The sequence below is a fragment of the Argopecten irradians genome, chromosome 16 (assembly GCF_041381155.1).
Source record: "Argopecten irradians isolate NY chromosome 16, Ai_NY, whole genome shotgun sequence".
Taxonomy (NCBI): domain Eukaryota; kingdom Metazoa; phylum Mollusca; class Bivalvia; order Pectinida; family Pectinidae; genus Argopecten; species Argopecten irradians.
The window spans coordinates 32,847,392-32,868,176 of record NC_091149.1 but is presented as its reverse complement, the minus strand read 5'-3'; the positions used below and the strand labels follow the sequence as shown (position 1 = coordinate 32,868,176).

At 35.9% G+C, this 20,785-nt stretch overlaps 1 long non-coding RNA gene across 1 annotated transcript; it reads left to right on the top strand.

The window, feature by feature from the left end:
* Positions 1–5,355: 5,355 nt before the first annotated feature.
* Positions 5,356–12,767, top strand: LOC138310617 (uncharacterized). The gene is made up of 3 exons (XR_011206460.1): positions 5,356–5,574; positions 11,945–11,988; positions 12,665–12,767. It is a non-coding gene; the product is annotated as an uncharacterized lncRNA (long non-coding RNA).
* The last annotated feature ends 8,018 nt before the right edge of the window (positions 12,768–20,785 follow it).

Sequence of the window (20,785 nt, the reverse complement as noted above, 5' to 3'; positions counted from 1 at the left end):
TACCTTACAACTGTTCCGCATGTTATTGGAACGTAAAAATAGTCTCCACATTTGTAGGACGACTTGGGGTTCTCAGGGCCAACTCACTACTGCTATTACAAACGGTCATAAATAACAGGTTAATGTCAGCGTTTTTAGGTTGCATATAAAATACAGATTATCAGCATCACTCAACTCGCAAAACAAGGACACTTCAGATATCGGTTAAGTAGATTGTTTGTGTCGGTGTAATACTAGTTATCTCAATAATCCGAAAAATGGTGTGAAATATATATGTATAAACTTATGTCAAATAGAATACATCCTCAACCGATATTGATGAAGTGTAAACCAACTTAGTTTCTAATAGAATCAAGCTTGGTGTATGAATCAGAATTAAGTTTACTTTTTCTGATTACGAATTAGTTTGTTTGAGACTGTTTAAAGCGAAATTTATTCTCACAGAGGCAGTCTCCACAACAGTAGGGTGGCTTGGCGTGAGTACTCAGTAAACATCATTTATTGTGTTTTAGTATTGCGACCTTCAATTTTGTCATTATAAATAGTTTAGTTCACAAATTTACGTTTTGTCAGGCGACTACCATTCACAACGAACCTTACATCTTTTCTTTCTCCACTCGTCTACACAAGCAACATTTGGACCAGATTAAGACCAGAATTTGACATCATGATACTTTTATTAGAAATCACAGGTTTGGTAAGTTTTCCTATGTAAGTTTACACTTCAAACATTAAGTATAGATATAGTTTACCGACAAATCAAACCAACTGTCTTTCGCGATCAAAGTGAATTTACGATTGTTTATCTTCAAGATCCGCGATTGTGTCTTAAAATGGAAATCGCAAAATTTAATTGCCGCGAAAGAATATTAGTTTATAATTAGCAAGTGTTTTTGATATGACTATTCTTATGATGGTGATTAATATAATTGATTAACACTATGGCCATTTTTAAAAAATAATTCACGAAATTATTTAGAACAGCATATTGAAAATGATCTGCATTTTATTATGAATTGTATGTGTGTTTCATCTTGAATTTATGATGGTTAGGTTTACATTATCATAAGGCTCTTGTGCGTTTAATATCCATCAGGTTAGTATACAAATATGTACTTGTCTTTCATAAGTCTATGCGTCTCCAGTTATCGTTAGTGTAATACTTAAGATAACGCCAATACTTATAATGCACACATATCAAACGGGAAGGGCCTTTTGTGTACAGTTCACAGTTCGGGTACCATATCTACTCAGGCTATCTCGTTATAAAGGATTTAGTCAGAACATGTAGTTTTTGTTTCTCTTTGGAATTACAGGAAACGTATACATGTAGTCGCTGGATAATAAGTCTTATCGTATCAAGGATAGGCAACGACTTCTTTAAAATAAAACAAAGTGTTTTGTGAAAATGAATATATAGATATAGGATCTTGAATGGGTGTACATTTCAATTGGCATATTATGAAACTCGTCGACCACTTTCGTTAAATCTTAAATGAACACAAAAAGACACTTAAATCACATAACTATAACAAGTTATATTGCGGAGAATTTCAACCACAAAGTCAAAATATGTTTCAAAAATTCCAGCGGAGTTTTCACCACATATTATCAAAAGACCAACTAAGAAAACAAATGTTGTTTTTTATAGTAAAGTGGTCTATATACATGTACACAGTGTCAGTGTTGACATTAATCATTTGGGATCCTGAAAAAGTGGTATTATTACGCGGGTTAATATTTATATCGAGGTGATCACTAAGACTGTTTTCACTGTATATGTTTTAGCAATGAATTAATACTTTGAGCTTGCACGAGTAATGTTTTATCTATGTAATCATGACTGCTATATCGTATTAATTAACATCCAATTTTTAATATTTTGTATTGTTGCATTTTTGGGCATTTTAAAGATGTTCCACCGCTGACGAATGGTATTTTTCTCCATCAAAAACATGAATAGACGAATTCCTATTTTTCTTTGGTTACAAAAGTTACTTACTTTACACCATTACCACTATTGAAAAGTTTGAGCTTCTCATTTTACTTCAAGATAAAAATATTAAAAATAAATATTTGTATCCCGAAAAAATTCCGTGGCACTATGTCATATATGGAATGAAGTACTGATTGCGCATGCACTAAAAGCAAACTAAATGATCTTATATTATTTTGTGTGTTAATTAGACATATATATACACGAGTAAACGCCATTTTTGTTCATACAATATGTATCGTTTTTGCTCTGTCAGCGGTGGAGCATCTTTAAATAGAGTGACGACACATGGATATGTACTTCAGCCGCGTAGTCCATAGCTCGCTTTTGTGTCTGTGTGGAGGAACAACGTTGAGCCTGTCCATTCTTGAATGGCTATCCTCTCCTTTGGCCACATCCTCGGCACGTTACAATAGCTATTTTGATCATGATGGAATATCATTGATATAACGATCTATTATGTCTAGGATATATTTATAAATATCAACTGTAACCCAAGGGCATAACTAGATTGGTTATACAGAATACACTGTGTAAAACGTGTTTATCAGCAGAACAATCTCAGACCATAAGACCATTAATCAACAAAACTCTAGAAACATTTAAAGTGAATAGTCGGACAAAGAAATCCAGTCTAAATGCGTTCATTGGCCTTCCGAAAGTTCTCACATATTAAAACGACGGTCAAGTTCTGCTTACGTTTCCCAGTTCTGACCATTGAAATAAAGAAAAGTTGAAAGCACTGAAAGCGAGGCTGCGCGGAAATGTAACCACGGACATAGTCAGCTGGGAGGACGTTTTAGGATTCATGTACTTTATATTAATTTCTTCGTTAGCAGACAGATTTTGACAGGAGATTTTATTTTTCTATTTCATAAGAAAATATACTGGATACATTCACATCATTTTTACCGACATTAGCCATCCTTGCCCGACTGTTCACTTTAACTGACACCCTTCCACAGTTTGGTCAACATGTAAATTAGATTAAGAATGTCGTATTATCGAGAGAAAATCGATATTATCCTTTGGTTACAATATTGGTCTAATAATGTTTTCTAACAATACATCTTATATATGTTTCTTATGTGAAAATATACTTATTTGCAAAACCGCAGCAGAGAATATCAGTAAACATGGAAGTGATCAGTAACCTGTCATATGTTGAAAACATATTTACATTTTCATTACAACCCCACTATATACATATAACCTTACTAAACGCAGATGGCATTCACCAGTGCATGAACTGTCATCTTCTTATCATAGTGACGTCACATTTGTCGTCCTAGTGATCACAGAAAAGGACTATCTAAGTAATGAATTATTTATTCATTTATTCATTATAGATGAAAAAATCTCATTGATCATACAAGTGTTATCAGATGTAAATATAAGTATTGTACTACATTCAGTTGGTTATTATGGGAGTATGAATGGCAACTGGACAGCGGTAAATTCAACATGGTCTGACAACATCCCATAAGGGGTCATGTTCAAATGACCTTTTTACCAACTTTACTTCAAATAAATGCATTTTCTGTAACTTGCTACATTAACTGAAAACGTTATTTCGTCCTATTATACATATACATAGAGAATACACGGTTAGTATCTTACAATACAAGGTTTATTTTGGTGCGAGACTTAGGAAAGTCGAGATGACGAGGCTTTGCCGAGTTATCTCGGCTTTCCGTGTCGAGCACCAAAATAAAACTTGTATTGTAAGATACTAACCGTGTATTCTGTTTATCCTGCAACCATTATGGCTTTCAAAACGAAAGCAAATTGACAGTTCCTTACTTTGTTTCGCTCGAAGCGAGACGCTTTTTTGATGCGGAGGTAAAGATTCATTCACTTAACCGAATGAGAGTGTACTCCTTTTTACTGCCGTGGGAAATAAATAAGCGCATTCACAAACAGTAACCGTAATTCTATTCAGGGTGATATATCACTGAAAGGAAATGAAAATACTCAAATAACAACCAATACCCATTAAAGAATTACTTAACAATACATACCTTTGTCATGAGCCAAAAAAAAGACGACACCGCCATACGAGATTTCCGATATCGTAAAAATGACGTCATTTCGATGAATGTGACGTCACGTTTTAGCGGGACTGAATGACGTTTCATTCACCGGAAGGTTCAAGTTCTGGGTCAAGTTAGAAAAAGTTCCGTCAGATATGGAACAAATTCACGTGATCGTATTGACGGATAAAGCATATCGTATTGACGGATAAAGCACAAGTTTATCCGGCAGTAGTTATCGGTCAGTTTGTGGGACAGTTGCAGGATAAAGTTAAATTTGCTGTGCTCTTTGGGCGAGGTGACTACGTACACGAAATTTATAGCAGCCTTTTAAGCAGTTTGTCCAAGTCAAGATTCTGGTAGCAGCAATGTAATAGGCCATTGCCAAAGGTCACCTGGACGTGACCCCAATGGGGTGTTGGCAGATCCTCTTATCAAAAATAGTGATAATAAGATTCTGTATTTTAATCAGATTACTTCTCTGATATTAAGAGACGTGTAAAACTGGAGAGTAAATGTATCTTCAAACACAAATCCACATACCTCATTTCTCGATGGTATTCTGGTATCGACCGTTTTATATATGTGTGAAGGTTATCGTTAGCATTTTATGTGAAAGGAACATATATTTTACTATTGAACGGACTATGTTTTCATTGTTATTAATGAATACAGAAATGTTATTAACTTTACATGAAAAATTCTATTTACAGTCAAACCTGCATGAGAAGACCATCCAAGAAAAAATAATGACTTTTACATATAAAAACAAATTATGTTACAATTGGAAACAAGGAGAAAGTGGTCTTCTTCCACAACTCTCTGGATATAAAATAAACGATGCAGCTGTTGATTAACAATTTGCATATACCACACGTGGTATAAACTCTGTGCGCATTCTGATTGGCTGACAAGGTGAACTTTGACCGAACAACTTATTTCTTAGTGTCACGTCATAACAACGTCATAAATAATAGAGTGACGCCATGCTATGTTGTGAGTTGTGATTGCGGCTTGCATTGACGTCAAGACTGCAGTTGGAAAGCGTCCAGTATGTGAAAGCAGAAAGCTCATGTCTTTTGTAACTTTAAAAAAATATCTCACTCGTGTGGAATAAATTCCATATCCAACAACAACTAGTTGTGTAACCTCTATTTAATATATGGTTGGTGAGTTCATTAAAGTAGTTATTTTTATATAAGCCAGTTCTTTATTTTACGATGATTTTGTGTTGTCTAAATCCCCTATCTTTAAAGCTAATCACACTTCTCAGATCACGTGATAATAGTTTTTTTATTCAAGTATTATTTATTTTGGTGACGTCATTAAGTATGTAATAGCACGCCCCCTTTTCTCGAGATAAATATTCTATACTTTAAGTACTTTCCGATCGTCAGGATCATAAGAAAATTTGTAAAAACATTAATTTAAAACTTTAGTGAAAACGGAATTATTTGTGTTACATTACAGGAAATGTGATCCAAAAAAGGACTTCTGACACTTTTTTTAAACAAACGTTGATCAAAACGGGAAATATCTGCAAGGGTGAGTTATATATTTTATTTTATTGTTTTATTTACTAAAACATTCATGTATATATATTTCATCATTTAATGGTATAGGCTATTTGTCGAACAAAAATTGCGGTATATCATTTTAACTTCATATAAACATCTTTTCTACATAACCACTTTTAGAGTTTATTATTAACATCTTTAATAAAGATGATGATCAAAATCTTAATTCCGTCACACTTCATTAAAAAGAAAATACTTTTTATGGGCTGTGTGAAAATAGGTGGGTATAAGCTAAGGCTATGTCGGCTAAGTGTAAATCAAATAAGGGTGATGAGACAAAAAATACCTAAGTCAAAACTTCAGTTCAGTTCAGTTCAGTTCTTTATCACTTTAAACCAATTGTTTTATCAGTACAGTGCATATATATACTGTGAAAACAGGAAAAACAATACAATATGTACAGACACACAACATACTCGCAGCGTACACGTACATGTAATTAGTGTAAAGAGACATCTCACCTTGCAATGTATTTACATTCGTCACATTTTTTTTCTAAATTCATATGTTAATAGCTTTAAGTATCTCCTTCTCAGTAATATCGGCATCTAATTCATTAAAAACTGAATTAGAAATATTATTACATGTATCATAATCGTGTATAAAGTCAGTTACCATTTCATTCTCTTGAGGTGCAGTGGAAGATAATTCATGAAAATATTCGTAAAAAGCATGTTCGTCCAGATTACATTTAACACCCTTATTTCTTTTTCTGAATTTTCTGTAAAAATCATTCAGGTTATGTTTTCTCATGTAATTTAACATACTGCCTTGCTGTGCTTTATGATCACGTTTTAATGCAACTAAGTTTGTAATCCATGTATGTAGGATTTGAGTTTATGAAACTAGGTATAGTTAAATGCATGTACTACGTCTATGAAGACTAAACTTACACTATGTAAGCTATGTGTGTAGACTAAGTGTATATAAGCTATGTGTGTAGACTAAGTGTATATAAGCTATGTGTGTAGACTAAGTGTATATAAACTATGTGTGTAGACTAAGTGTATATAAGCTATGTGTATAGACTAAGTGCATATAAGCTATGTGTGTAGACTAAGTGTATATAAACTATGTGTGTAGACTTAGTGTATATAAGCTATGTGTGTAGACTAAGTGTATATAAGCTATGTGACTAGACTAAGTGTATATAAACTATGTGTGTAGACTAAGTGTATATAAGCTATGTGTGTAGACTAAGTGTATATAAGCTATGTGTATAGACTAAGTGTATATAAGCTATGTGTGTAGACTAAGTGTATATAAGCTATGTGTGTAGACTAAGTGTATGTAAGCTATGTGTGTAGACTAAGTGTATGTAAGCTATGTGTGTAGACTAAGTGTATGTAAGCTATGTGTGTAGACTAAGTGTATTTGTATTTAAGTAAAGTGTATGCGGACTTACGTTAAATGCCCAAACTGTATAATAAGTATGATAACGAACAGTTAGCCATTTGTGCTGCTTTTATATGTAAGTTAAATGTATAATACATTTTTAGCTAAGTCTTCAAGCAAGTTTCATATTGGCTAAGTTCATCATATGTTTAGTCTATAGTAATAAAGAAATAAACGTATGTTAGTTACATCAACACAACTTCGGGTTTAGTGTATATCAGCTAATTTATTATATAGTTTGAGGGTTTTCTCCGGGTACTCCGGCTTTCCTACACCAACAAACCTGGCACGTCCTTACATGCCCCTGGCTGTTATGGGACGATAACTAATAAAACCCACAAACTCATAACTTTGTAACTATTATCTGGTATATCGACAGACTAGATACTTGTAATATTGCTTACCTACCATTCTATGAACATATTCAAACATATCACCCGATCATACAAAACATCTGATATCATGTCTCAGATTGTTTAGAGGTTAGAATAATAAGAATGAGATATCTTTAATGAAAGTCAACACCATTCGTGCGCGAAAACAAACAAACCAACAAATACATTTTGTTTTTCACGAACAATATAAATCTGTCCACGAACCCAATCGTTATAAAACGATTAAAAAATCAAAAGGTCCCAGTGGCCTGTGTTATTGCAAAAATACAGTAGCCCAGTAAAGATGTGTGACAGTTTTCCTTTTGTGTCAAAAACGGTATCAAAATCATGTTTTATGTCGTCAAGCTAAATTTTATTTCAAGAGTATAAAGACCTTTATATCATGATCACAACGAGGTAGTTAAAAGCTCCAAATACAATTTCAGTTACAGAGTAAAGACAGACAATGCCGACATGCCAAGGCGGTTGTAATTAATCTTAATTATACAAGTTTTGTTTCAACTTTGTAAACTGATATCGCGTTATTAAAATGGATGGTACAAATGGAATAATAAGAAAGATCTAGGAAACCAACACTATTTTCTGATTTCATTAATTATTGGAGAAAACGGCTTTCGGGTGTTATTCTATGTTTTAGATTGTGATAATATAACTTCTTAGGTACACCTGAACATAACGACGTTGATCAAATGTTTGTATACCTCATAAATATTTATTACTATTGAATAAAATATCAAAATAATGTACTACCAGCGTTTGTTTGAAATGCGTCCTTATATGTCATATCTGAATCATAAAATTTACAACCACCATCTACATTACAGGTTAAAACTGTATTAAATGTGTAGGGTTTAAAAATACCTGTTATAGACAGTAGTAAACAATTTTTGAAGTGACAGAATTGTGTTGTGCACCTGGTTAATATGAATCTATATTATGTATTTATGGCCCGGTGACAGTGTGATAGGGAGTTTTTTTTTATCCGAAGGTGTGATATTTCCCGAGGTGATAGGTTTCGTCTTGGAAGTGATTTTATGTTTCTCCAGATAAGGCGTGAGAAATATAACTGACGCCTAAGGGAGTGGTCGTAAAAGTCGAACTAATGATTGTGTTTCTTTAATTTCATTATAAATATATTGTGATTTCTGTTGTGACACCGCTTTGTTGCCACCACAAAATACTTGCCCCTGTATGTTGGTTGGATGGATATTAATGCGTTACTGCGACATACCACAGCCTATAATCATGGCGTATGGAGTTCATTCTGCTTTACGCTCGACCGTCAAGGAATTGGACAGCTGTTTTGTCTGTTATCAGTAAAATGGATCTGAGAATAAGTAGATACAGTTTATATCAAAATGGATCAACCAAAGTGTCCATAGACTATTTTAGACATTCTAGATCAAAAATCAATAAAATTCGTATTCTACATAGTACTAACGTGACACTACCCAAAATGGAACGCTACCCAAAATGGGACACTTTTAAAATATGTGATACAGAATTTTCAGTTTACAATCAAAACTACCAATAACTGTCCTGAACAAAAATTAAGGTGCTGAATAGTTACTGTGACAATTATTAGATGTCATTTTCTTACCAGTTGCTTTTTATCTGTATTTAAAAACGAAATTGTGGAAAAATCCGGGAAACGAAGTCATGCGACAACAAAAAAAAAACACTATATATTTAAAAAAAAGAAAAACAAATGCACAATGGGATATTTTTGACAGGTATGTGACTTAAATAAACTAAAAAAAATGTTTGAACTTTTCTTGAATGACATTTTTTATGATATCTGTACATTTTTTAAATAAACTATATTTAGGAGGTGTTGCATTTTGGGTACTGGAACTTGCTGAAACACGGGGCTAAACAGGACATGCTTCAAGCTCTCTATTTCAAAATATATGCACTGCTGATAAGTAAACAAATCAGGAAATTAAAACTGAACGCATCTATTTGTGGAAAGTAAAGAGAAAAATCTGGATTCATGCACACGTTAAATTTTTTTTTACAATTATCTTCAAAAAGTTTCCAATTTGGGTAGCGTCACGTTATACACATGAAGGGTGGAAAGCTCACCGAGACAAAAATCCTATCCCACATAGATTTAGCGGTTAAAATTAAAATTTCCAGCACGTCTTCATAAAAACGGTTAGTACTGTAGAAAGAGCGATATTTTTTTCCAAAATCACCCTGCACAACTATACAAAGTGTTGTCAATAAGATGATAGCAGCCCTTTTCAACAGCAATCACAAGAAAATTTCGTCGATTGGGGCGCGGAACTCCATGGTGCCAATTTTTCATGAAATGGATACGTATGGTGAGACCATGGAGCCAGGTTGTGGTCTACACTTCCATTTTATATATCACAAAAGTTATTAGTAATTGTAAAGTGATTTATGCAGGCATTTCCATCTAAACATACAATGTACATAAGGCATAAAAAACAAGTGCATATATTCTGTGTTATAATGTACGTTCACAAGGTATCATACATGCTTGTTTGTCCATTTGAATGATTTTCACAGCTTAATTCATCCAACCTGGTAATTGCCAATCGAGTTTTAAAGAAAAAGTTTAATGTTAAAATGTTCATCACGTTATGGCACATATAACTTTTTAGGGACAATTCAGTGAGACTAATTCTGTTAAATAACAACGAAGGTAAATATGACATAAATGTATTGTTCTACATTCCCTGTGAAACATATAACAAAACCACTGAGGAGATGATGAAATTATTTTTAGACAAGGACATGTATCTGATAAGGTTAACACACTACTGTAAGAGCGATTTGAGTAGTTCCAAGCAAACTTTTCTATACAACACAATCTGATTTAACTACAGATTCTTATAACCCCTCCGTTCAATAGAGGATCTGACAATATTCCATAAGGTGTAATGTTCGGATGACCTTTTACCACGTGTACTTCAGATCAAATACATTTTCTACACCTTGCTACGTCAATTGGTAATGCCATTTCATCGCAGTATACATATACATTTCGCTTTGTTGTGCTCTTTGGTCGAAATGACTACGTACACGAAAATAATTAGGACAGCCTTTTAAAGCTATTTCGTCCCCAGTCAAGATTCTGGCAGCATCAATTTGATTGGCCATTTTCCAAAGGTCACCAGAACGTGACCCTTGATGGGATGTTGTCAGATATTCTTATCAAACGTAGTGAAAATAAAGGATCTGTATTTTAGTAAGATTATTTACTACACTGTCAAGGGCCATGATTCGGCATACAAAACATCCGACTGCTGTTTTAATATGTGTTATGGCGGACAGTAAATATTTCACATACATTTCACTACAGTGGGCTTTTCTGGCATATCACCATAAAACTACCTTATTTAATTTCTATTAGAAATGGTTTGTTTCCGAAATATGTGCATATTGTAATGTACTCTTAGACTGAATTGTCCCTTTATGTGTTAGAACGGGAGAAGTCATCTTTGCAATTTTCTTTCATTTTCACTGCACAGCGCCTCTTCTCTTCTCCTGAATGCTAAATGCGATGGAGAAACAATGAAATCGCTTTGTGCGTATTTTAAACAATTATTGAAAGGAAAAGTTTATATTAATTATCGAATACAACACCACTATTACGCATTAGCAAACGTTCCCAAACAAAAGGTGCTCAAATAATATGATTGAGCTTTATTATTGCCATTTGGGTTGTTCATCTAAATCTGTACTTTCATTTAAAGCCATGAATACTGTTTTATAATTTATATTACAAACCATCCTAATATGGATCTGCTATAGCCAGAAAATACAAAGGATTGTCGCATTGCCGCAGATACTGTAAAAGTCAATTTCAGTATCCAAGGAATGAGTTGCCCGTTGTCAGTGTAATATGACCGGGTGTGATATTCTGTTTGGTGTCGCTATCAGCATACTGGAAAATAAAAGGAACTCTATTACAAGCAACACAACACAAACATTAGCGTTACATTAATTGTCATCATCATAGGCTTGCATCTTGTTTTGTAAGATTATCATCATTTCATGTATCAAACATATTCCAGGAGCAGAAAGCACACTATTGTGAACTGTTGTGTTAATGTACAGTGACACATTTTAGAATATGTATTTTGACTCGATTCAACCTTATAGATTTATTTATATAAGGGTTCCATGACATTATAAATTATAGATATATTGATCAATAATATGCTTTATTTCTCTATTTTGTGAAATAAATGACTACGTGTAGTGTAATACAAATAGGTCGTCGGTTTTGTTTTTCTTATTTCATATTACCACGTAAACATGTAACATGAATTATCTGTTGCAAACAGCAATGCCAAATTATAGAAATTAATGAATCTGTAAAATGTTTGCTACGTCGTGATGAAATTTAAATGAGAAACTATCCAGTGGAAATTGATTAAAGAAAGTGAAATCAAATATAAGAAAGAAAAAATGACTGAGTATTTTGGCATGTTACTGTATACCGACATTTAAGGGGCACAGTTTTAAAATGATTGTTTTAAAACTTCTAACTCTGCCTTTATTGTTTTATTGTAGTGAGAGCGAGCCGTAGGAAGTATCTACTGTCGCCATGTTACGAGGTGAGAGCGCGCTTCCACATAACCACGGATCGGAAGTACTTACATGTAAAGTTTAACTGTTAAAACAAAAACACGATTTAATCAACTCGAAGAATGGCCACGTGATCAATAGTTGTTTTAAAAAAACGGCAGCAAAAATAACGATCAGAATGAATGATGACTGCTAATTCCATAAAACTGCCACTGGCCGCTTAGGACAGGTGGCCGTGTATTGAAGGTGTCTATTATAACAATTTCCAATGAACCTGTAACAATTATCAAATAAAAGGCAAAGCGACTTTTAATATATATATACATGATTTAGCTCTAGGCGTTTTAAACTAACAAAGGCAGTATAGGTATTGTAGACTTCCAATTAATACGAGTATACTGAACATTGTGTATATTAGATTTTTTTTAGGTATTTGGATTATTTTCTATGTAGTTTTCACAAACTGTTGTTTTCCTTGTTTTGTAAAATGTTTTATTTTTCTTGAAAATATGCTCTACATAACAATTAGATTCACAATCATATTTGTACCAGAGCGAAATCACGTATAAAGTATACGAATACTAAGGTTTTCATTTCACATTACAAATAAATCACGTACGAAACATCGAAAGGTAAACATTAAGAAAGAAATATCATACCTTAAACTATCATGCTTGTAACATTTTATAATCAATTTGATTTCAGTCCCTAAAATAACCGAAATAGTGGTAATCAGTCTTTTTCTGCAATATGCTGTTTCAACCATTACCACTACAAATATAAAACCCACAACTACAAGTATACAAACTACAATAAACAACCCACATACAAGTATACAACCCACCACTACAAGTATACAACCCACACCAACTACAATATACACCCACCACTACAAGTATACAACCCACCCACTACAAGTATACCCACCCACCACAAGTATACAACCCACCACTACAAGTATACAACCCACACACTAAAGTATACAACCCACCACTACAAGTATACAACCCACCACTACAAGTATACAACCCACCACTACAAGTATACAACCCACCACTACAAGTATACAACCCACCACTACAAGTATACAACCCACCACTACAAGTATACAACCCACCACTACAAGTATACAACCCACCACTACAAGTATACAACCCACCACTACAAGTATAACAACCCTACCACTACAAGTATACAACCCACCACTACAAGTATACAACCACCCACAACACCACTACAAGTATACAACCCACCACTACAAGTATACAACCCACCACTACAAGTATACAACCCACCACTACAAGTATACAACCCACCACTACAAGTATACAACCCACCACTACAAGTATACAACCCACACACTACAAGTATACAACCCACCACTACAAGTATACAACCCACCACTACAAGTATACAACCCACCACTACAAGTATACAACCCACCACTACAAGTATACAACCCACCACTACAAGTATACAACCCACCACTACAAGTATACAACCCACTACAAGTATACAACCCACCACTACAAGTATACAACCCACCACTACAAGTATACAACCCACCACTACAAGTATACAACCCACCACTACAAGTATACAACCCACCACTACAAGTATACAACCCACCACTACAAGTATACAACCCACCACTACAAGTATACAACCCACCACTACAAGTATACAACCCACCACTACAAGTATACAACCCACCATACAATATAACACCCCCACTACAAGTATACAACCCACCACTACAAGTATACAACCACCACTACAAGTATAAACCCACCACTACAAGTATACAACCCACCACTACAACAAGTATACAACCCACCACTACAAGTATACAACCCACCACTACAAGTATACAACCCACCACTACAAGTATACAACCCACCACTACAAGTATACAACCCACCACTACAAGTATACAACCCACCACTACAAGTATACAACCCACCACTACAAGTATACAACCCACCACTACAAGTATACAACCCACCACTACAAGTATACAACCCACCACTACAAGTATACCCACCACACAACAACAATATAAAGTATACAACCCCACCACTACAAGTATACAACCCACCACTACAAGTATACAACCCACCACTACAAGTATACAACCCACCACTACAAGTATACAACCCACCACTCACTACAAGTATACAACCCACCAATACAACAGTATACAACCCACCACTACAAGTATAACAACCCACCACTACAAGTATAAACAACCCACCACTACAAGTATACAACCACCACTACAAGTATACAACCCACCACTACAAGTATACAACCCACCACTACAAGTATACAACCCACCACCACTACAAGTATACAACCCACCACTACAAGTATAAATAACAACCCACCACTACAAGTATACAACCCACCACTACAAGTATACAACCCACCACTACAAGTATACAACCCACCACTACAAGTATACAACCCACCACTACAAGTATACAACCCACCACTACAAGTATACAACCCACCACTACAAGTATACAACCCACCACTACAAGTATACAACCCACCACTACAAGTATAACAACCCACCACTACAAGTATACAACCACCACTACACCACTACAAGTATACAACCCACCACTACAAGTATACAACCCACCACTACAAGTATACAACCCACCACTACAAGTATACAACCCACCACTACAAGTATACAACCCACCACTACAAGTATACAACCCACCACTACAAGTATACAACCCCACCACTACACAAGTATACAACCCACCACTACAAGTATAGACAACCCACCACTACAAGTATACAACCCACCACTACAAGTATACAACCCACCACTACAAGTATACAACCCACCACTACAAGTATACAACCCACCACTACAAGTATACAACCCACCACTACAAGTATACAACCCACCACTACAAGTATACAACCCACCACTACAAGTATACAACCACTACAAGTATACAACCCACCACTACAAGTATACAACCCACCACTACAAGTATAGAACCCACCACTACAAGTATACAACCCACCACTACAAGTATACAACCCACCACTACAAGTATAAACCACCACTACAAGTATACAACCCACCACTACAAGTATACAACCCACCACTACAAGTATACAACCCACCACTACAAGTATACAACCCACCACTACAAGTATACAACCCACCACTACAAGTATACAACCCACCACTACAAGTATAGAACCACCACTACAAGTATACAACCCACCACTACAAGTATAGAAAACCCACCACTACAAGTATACAACCCACCACTACAAGTATACAACAAGTCACCACCACTACAAGTATACAACCCACCACTACAAGTATACAACCCACCACTACAAGTATACAACCCACCACTACAAGTATACAACCCCCACTAACACTACAAGTATAACAACCACCACTACAAGTATAAACCCACCACTACAAGTATACAACCCACCACTACAAGTATACAACCCACCACTACAAGTATACAACCCACCACTACAAGTATACAACCCACCACTACAAGTATAGAACCCACCACTACAAGTATACAACCCACCACTACAAGTATACAACCCACCACTACAAGTATACAACCCACCACTACAAGTATACAACCCACCACTACAAGTATAGAACCCACCACTACAAGTATACAACCACCCATACAAGTATAGAACCCACCACTACAAGTATAGAACCCACCAACAAGTATACAAGTACAAGTATACAACCCACCACTACAAGTATACAACCCACCACTACAAGTATTACAACCCACCACTACAAGTATACAAACCCACCACTACAAGTATACAACCCACCACTACAAGTATACAACCCACACTACAAGTATACAAACCCACCACTACAAGTATACAACCCACCACTACAAGTATACAACCCACCACTACAAGTATACAACCCACCACTACAAGTATACAACCCACCACTACAAGTATACAACCCACCACTACAAGTATACAACCCACCTACAAGTATACAAACCCACCACTACAAGTATACAACCCCACCACTACAAGTATACAACCCACCCCTACAAGTATACAACCCACCACTACAAGTATACAACCCCCACCACTACAAGTATACAACCCACCACTACAAATATACAACCCACCACTATACAAGTATTGAACCCACCACTACAAGTATACAACCCACCACTACAAGTATACAACCCACCACTACAAGTATACACACCCACCACTACAAGTATACAACCCACCACTACAAGTATACAACCCACCACTACAAGTATACAACCCACCACTACAAGTATACAATAACCCACCACTACCAACACAACAAGTATACAACCCACCACTACAAGTATACAACCACTACATGAAATATAGTTTTCATGAATCGCAACTGCCAAATTACAAAATATATTAACAGATTTGTTCTTCGATTATTGAATCTTGTAAACCATTCACATAATAACTTATTTGACCGCTCGCAAGGCATTATCTAGCCACGCCTCGTACTCGCAAACACAAGTATACCTATTCAATGTCCTAGCAAATTTCATAGCATATACAATACGAAATGCAAAGTCACGTGATAACGCTTTGATTGACATTTGACGATCATTCATGCTTTTACTTCAGGTTAAAAACACAACTTTTATTGGCTTCAATCTTCACAAATATAAATTGAAAGTAGCTAGGTTAAACAAATGAAGAACAAAGGACGTTTATTTTAATCAAATCCAAATAAAGCTGATAGCATTTATCATATCTATTGTTCTATTTCCACTAACGTCATATTAATCACCATACGGTAGATGATTGTCACTATGTCGGTGACAAATCAGCAAAATAAACCTGTAATGTGTACACAACGAATCTCTCATCTAATTGATGATGGTACTTTATCTTAAACTACCAATGCATGTATTCTGATGTTATGATTGCAAATAAAAATGAGATACTATGGTCTTATTGAACTGACACCATTGCCTCTTAGTGTCCTCTATAACAGTACGTCCCTCGCCTAACTCTCAATTACTCCTACGTTTTTCCAAAGGATCAAATAAACCCAAATTGAAAGGGATACTACAAGTATTGCCTGGCCACCCACCCACTGTTCTACCTGCGATACAAACCAACTCGGTCGGCCTACAAGTGATGAATTACTACAATTCGTATACATTACAACCCACTTTAGTATACAACCCACCACTACATGTATACAACCCACCACTACAAGTCGTATCAAAAGGTTTTACACAGCGATAAAGGCCGTTATTAGATTGTCAAAAACACTTGCTACATTTTTAAAAAGTAACCCATAAAAACTATTACGTCATCTTATCTCATGGATACCGGTACAACAACGGATGTAAGCCCCTACAACTTCGCCCGGCGAATTCCAATATGTTGGCTATTTTGTTTTTGCTTTTCTGTAATCAAAGGCTCAAAAAATTAATGCTTACAAAAGGTATTACTTTTTCGACATTGGTGATGTCCTCATAACCGGTCATTGAGTATTAACATAATGTGGTTTAAAACGTCGAGACTTGATAAACTTTTTTAACTGAAATCTCAAATTGTGTGTTAACATGTTTTGATTGATGTTTTTACCATCTATTGATGAGATTTGAAGCGTTTTACAATAACATATTTATGATTTTCATGATCGCATTCAAATTAAATATATTAATGACAGATTAAATGTGTATAATAAACTTATTTGACCGACAGGCATTATCTAGCCACGCCCCTCGTACTCATGGATCTATTCAATGTCCTAGCAAATCTTATATACAATCAAATGCTCACGTGCTCCCCGATTGCATTTGACGATCAATGTTACTTCAGGTTAAAAACACAACTTTTATGGCCAATCTTCACAAATATAAATTGAAAACAATGAAGAACGGACGATCCAAATAAACTGATAGCATTTATCATAATCTAGTTCTATTTCCACTAACGTCAATTAAAAACGGCTATAATTGTCACTATGTCGGTGACAAAACAGCAAAAAGTAATTCGATTAAAACTCAAACGAGACAAGGCCCCACATCTCAACTTGATGATCGGCCCTTAAATAACCAATGCATGTATTCCATGGATTGGAAATGTCTTAAAACTGACTCCATTGCCTCTTAGTGTCCACTATAATCGATCCCTTGTTCCAAATCCTACGTTTTTTTTCCAAAGGTCAACGTACGTTGAAAGGGATATCGTATTGCCGCCACAACATTGAAGCGATGATAACTCGGTCGGCCTATAAGCCGCATTTACGCATGCGTGAGTGTGCGGGGTCGTAATTTCACGGGTTGTTGTTTATTTGGGTTTCAAAAAACAACTTTCTAGATTTTTAAGAGTGTTTTGTCAAAAAGTATCCGTCTCTTATCTCCTGGGTTACTGGTAAGACTGAAATCCAATTGATCCAAATCAAGCCTGAAGACTGACGGTTTGGAGTTTGAAGTTCACCGGTCATAGCAAAATCTGAGATGTGAAGAAATGTCTCAAAATCCGATGATTCGAGAGGGAAGACTTCGTTAAAAAGATGACAAAAATGTATCACAACAGTCGTTGATATACGATCAAAAAGAAGCGTTCAAACTCTCAATCCCCGTGCACACACGTCAAGGTGGACGTACGCAATTCTGGTCACGCAAAACGTTATCAGATAGAGTGTCCGGAACGCAAGTTAAAAAGGCTAAAGTGCCCAGATCTCAACACGTCCGATTCTCCGTCACGTAACAGTCATGGAGGATGTTTCACGAAAAACTATGTCAAACGTCGTTGAACGAAATCGACTGGCAAATTGTAGCTGTATAGACAGGTCGTGATCACGGGTTGGAGGTTTTGAGATAAAAATTGAGGAAAATCGATAGAAAGCAATAGAGACTTAAAGTTTGTAATATCTGATGTTAGTTTTACGACGTACGCAGAAGGTTTAAATCACAGCAACAACGCCAAGGGAGGTCAACGTCATTTTCGGAACCTAGCGGGTGACACAACACGCGGAAGTCCGACGAAAAAACGCCGTTTGGGCAATTGTACGTGACATTCTGAAACTAAAGGATGTAAAAATTGAGGGAAACGATAGAAAGCAAAGTTTAAACGTAAACCTGGAGTCATTCTGGTGACATTTCAAACACAAGAACAAAAAGACAAAGTTCTCGCCAATAAAAAAAAAAGCCTTAAGGTCTACCGACCTATACAAGCATGTATATATTGAACAGGACACGGACAATGAATACAGAAAAACAGCAGTCAAATCTGAGAGTCATTGCTAGCCATCTCGGTAGCGCCTACAAAGTTGTCAATGGAAGGATTGTGAAGGATCGTGAACACCGCTCACATGCCCAGAACGGAAACCACACCAAGAGTTCACGTACGTCGACGCCGTATCATAGCCATGGAAGTTACACAAGTGATTACTCTTCACAACGGGGTCGAGACCTTACCTGGACAACGGTCAAGTCACGTGATCGCCGAAGGACATTCTCTGGAGAAAGAACGCGCACGTCAGGCAATCGCTGGAACGACTCTTCTAGGAGAGAACAACGTGAGCGTTTTAACGGTACCAGCGAACATGGTGGATCCGGAGTTCATGTCAATAACCGACATTTCGACAACAACCGTTCACACACATAGGATACAATCCGGCTTGGTATGTGGAATGTAGGAGGATGGTCGCGTTCAAATATAAGCTACAACCCAAATTCGATTTTCAGGGAAAGTGTTTTAAAGGCTTACAATTTCGATATATTCTGTTGTGTCGAAACTTTCTGGAAAGAGAACGACTATGCTACGATTAGCGGTTATACATGTATTCATCATAATCGTACCAATTTAGACACCAATGCCAGAAGAGGAAGCGGTGGCGTCTGTGTATTCATAAAAAACGAGCTGGCCCATTCGTATAAACATGAAATATTAGACAAATCCAGGGAGGGCATATTATGGATTAAATTTTATTCCTCTGACCAAGTATTTTTAATCTGTGTCTGTTATTTACCGCCAAAAGAATCGACGAGACCTGTGGATTCTTCGTTATTCTTTTCCAACATACTGGATCAGGTTTTTACCTACCAAACCATAGGGGATTATATTTATATAGCGGGCGATTTTAACGCACGATGCGGGAATTTATCCGATTTTGTGGAAGGTGTGGGACAATATTATAGACAGAGAAGTTCTTGACACTGTAATAAACGACCATGGGTATGACATTTCATTGATTTCCTGTCCGACTCCAATTTTGTGATGGTCAACGGAAGAAAGGGGAAACAGAATTTCACCTGTGTATCTTCAAGAGGGCGGTCTGTAGTCGATTATTTACTTGTTCCACAAGAAAATCTAAATCTGGTGACAGACTTCAATATTTTTACAATGTCGGAAATATGTAATTTATTTAACTTTGATGAGGAAAACACGTCTGATCATTCGTTGATATCGTTTTTCTATCAAAACTAGCACTATACGGCACCAGGTAGAGGCGGTGTCCGGAACCGGAACTGATACCACAAGCTACAAATACAACACCAGGAATATACCGGAAGACTTTATGTTAGATCACGAGGCTATGTTATCCATATTTATCGACTATAGACACTATTGAAGAAGCCATTGAACACAATAATGACATGAATACAGCATATAAAAGTTTTATAGGCCTTATACATGGGGAAATGGAAAACAAACTTCCTAAAGTGCAATCAAATCGTCACAGGAAAGGCAACAACATGTTAACCAAAAGAAAACCATATTGGAAACAGTGATTTAAAGAGACTATGGCAGATAAGGTGTGATAGTGAA